Source organism: Ailuropoda melanoleuca, chromosome 3, assembly GCF_002007445.2.
Source record: "Ailuropoda melanoleuca isolate Jingjing chromosome 3, ASM200744v2, whole genome shotgun sequence".
NCBI lineage: Eukaryota > Metazoa > Chordata > Mammalia > Carnivora > Ursidae > Ailuropoda > Ailuropoda melanoleuca.
The window spans coordinates 57,026,100-57,029,491 of record NC_048220.1 but is presented as its reverse complement, the minus strand read 5'-3'; the positions used below and the strand labels follow the sequence as shown (position 1 = coordinate 57,029,491).

Below are 3,392 nucleotides of genomic sequence, written 5' to 3'. Positions count from 1 at the left end.
AGAAACCCAAGTGTCCATCCACAGATGAACAGATAAATAAGAGCGGTATATGCATATACTGGAATATCACTCAGCCATAAAAAGGAATGAGAACTGGCCATTTGCAACAACATGGATAGACATAGAGGGTATTATGCTAAGTGAAATAAGTCATACCGAGAAAGACAAATACCATATGATTTCACTCATAAAATTTACTAATAAAATTTATGATATTCACTCATAAAATTTAAGAAACAGAAGAAAAAAAAGAAGAAAAAAAGAGACAAACAGAAAAACAGACTCCTAAATATAGAGAACAAACTGGTGGTTGCCAGAAAGGATGTGGGAAGGGGGATAAATAAAATAAATAAAGGGGATTAAGGGTACACTTACTGTGATGAGTACTGAGTAACGTATAGAATTATTAAACCATTTATACTATACACCTAAAGTAATATAATACCATATGCTAATTATACTTCAATAAAAAAGATTACAGACATTAACCATTCTAAAAAATAAGCAACCTCCCATAAGATATTATAGAGTAAAATATGAACAAAGATAAAAGGTCAATGACAAATGCTAAACGGTCTCCTGTAGTCTATAGGATAATAAAAAAAGCAAAGTTGGTGAATGAAGTAGAAAGAGACCTCTTCAATAGAAATGGTGATGAGCTACTTTCTGGAACATTAATATGTGACCCGAGCAAACAGAGCATAAAAGACAATGTGGGCTCCTCTTATTTTTTTTTTCAGTCTTTTATCATTAGTATGAACATTCAACAAGTTTGTAAAATACTGGTGGGAAGAAGTTCTTTTTATTCCATATACCTGCCAACAGACAGATAGGAAATCCTTTAGGCAACTAGAACCCTTTTGGAAAATACTATTCACATTCTTTCTGTTGAAATCTTACCACAAATGCTAAAGGACTAAAACATACGTGAGGAATTTTCTAATGGCAAGTGAGTGGCCTATTCTCTGCTACTATGGTTCAGAGTCACCCTTGAATTTGAACAACCCCTGGGCCATTAATACGGCTTCATTGCTGAGGCCATGGTCCAAGAAAACTCGAGTGCTGGTATATGCCCCACCTTTCAGGAAACAAAGTGGAATCTCTACCTAGCTGCCTTCCAGAAGGTTGTTACTGTAAATCCTGGAACCTGATCGCCTTTGCTTGACACACCCCCAAATACCTCAAGATTGGTTTAAATGCACCAATTCCTATTTTTCTTCTCCACAGGCATTATAAATATCTACTTAAACATACAACTTTCTAAAGAATGTCAAATATGAGATAATTTTAAATTAATTTGCCTTGATATGCTTAACCAACAAGATGGAGTCTGACTTTTCCACTGATTTTGGAAATCTAGGAAATGAACCCCAATTGCATACAGTAAAACGGATCACCCAATCAACCTTTAAAAAGTTTTTTGTTTATTTGTTTAAATCTAGGGTTAAGAGCCTCAGTCAGACAGGCCAGAGACACTTTTGGAAGCAACAACATGATGACTGCTCAAGAAGAACCTCAAGTCCAGTTCAAATTTGTTTCGGTTGGCAACGGTGATACCAGAAAAAACTACATTTGTGAAATGTCATCTGACTGGTGAATTTGAAAAGAAGCATGTAGCCACCTTGGGTGTTGAGGTCCATTTCCTTGTGTTCCATATCAAGAGAGGGCCTATTAAGTTCAATGTATGGGGTATGACTGGTCAGGAGAAATTTGGTGGGTTGAGAGACGGCTATCACATCCAGCCCAGGGTGCCATCATAATGTTTGATGTAACATCAAGGGCTGCTTATAAGAATGTGCCTAACTGGCATAGAGATCCGGTACAAGTATGGGAAAACATCCCCGTGGAGCTGTGTGGCAACAAAGTGGACACTAAGGACAGGAAAGTTAAGGCAAAATCTATTGTCTTCCACTGAAAGAAGAACCTTGAGTACTATGGCATTTCTGCCAAAAGTAACTACAACTTTGAAAAGTCCTTCTGTGGCTTGCTAGAAAATTAATTGGAGACCCTAACTTGGAGTTTGTCGCCATGCCTGCTCTTGCCCCACCAGAGGTTGTCATGGAGCCAGCGTTGGCAGCACAGTATGAGCATGATCTAGAATTTGCTCAGACAACTGCTCTCCTGGATGAGGGTGATGACCTGTGAGAAAGCACACCTGCAGCCCAGCATCACAAGCCTGGTTTTCTAGGCAAGTGTCCGTCATATCAGTGGTGCAGAGTGTTTGCCTCTTTATTATACAGCTGAGCACAACATGTGCTTCATCTTTGGGGATGCTGAAGGAGATGAATGGGCTTCAGAGTGAATGTGGCAGTTTAAAAAATACCTTCATTTTTTGGACCTGCATATTTAGCTGTTTTGGAATACAGCGGTTTCCTTCCCAAGTTTCAGATATAAGACTGTTATAGCCACATCACAATATCCAGTGGTGAAATCTCATTTGTCACCGTCATTCCCGTTCCTTTTCATTTAGAATCAGAATAAAGTTGTGTTTCAAATATCTAAAAATAAATAAATAAATAAAAATAAAATAAATCTAGGGTTAGGAAAAGATGTGACTCCCCCTGTGTGTCTGCTTTCATTCTGGCAGAGAGGGTTGTTCAGAGTTCAACCCATACCGACTAGTGCTGGTCTCAGGGCTGATAAGCGCAGAAGTAGACCTACCATGAGCACAGATTTAAGGACAGCAGTGGCAGTCTCTCATTCCTAAGAGACTTTTCAAAGTGGTTATCATTCTTCTTTTCATTCTTTTTCATTTGTATCTAATTGTTTAAAACATTTAAATTTTAGAGTCCCAGTGAAAGTTCCAACTTAGTGCCATGTTTATGTATTTGTTAACATTCTTGTTCAAAATGTTATTTGCATCTCAACCAAAGAAAAATACAATGGGGTTTTATATTATTTGGTTAGAATTTCCTGAGTCTCTAAGGGAATTGGAATTAGGGTTGGCAGTTTAAATAATACATCCTGTATAAAAGTTATAGCAAAATGAAGGCATCTATAGAGACTGAGTCCACACACCACAAAGGCTACAAATCTCTACCAGGAAGGTCAGCAAGTCTGTACCCAAAGATCTTCAATGACCTTCCTGAAATATCTAGTTCTTTTCCTTTGAAGAAAATGCTTCATGAGGTAGAGATGTGCCAGTGTCTCATGCAATGTGTGAGTTGCTGTGGTAAGTGATCCCCTTTTTCCCTTATGGAACAAGTAATGCATTGTAACCCCTAACAGAAAACTCCAGCTGTCCCTTTACACGCCAGTCTTTTGGCAAAGGTTCAGATTTTTTCCCCCCTTGAATAGTCATAATTCATAGAGAGAGCCAGACACACAGATTTCTTTTTTCAACTGACTTTGTGTTACTTTGGCTATCTTATCCCTAATTGCTCCCTGCAAAC

At 38.1% G+C, this 3,392-nt stretch overlaps 1 pseudogene; it reads left to right on the top strand.

Moving 5' to 3' along the window:
- Positions 1–1,495: 1,495 nt before the first annotated feature.
- Positions 1,496–2,145, top strand: LOC100473733 (annotated as a pseudogene).
- The last annotated feature ends 1,247 nt before the right edge of the window (positions 2,146–3,392 follow it).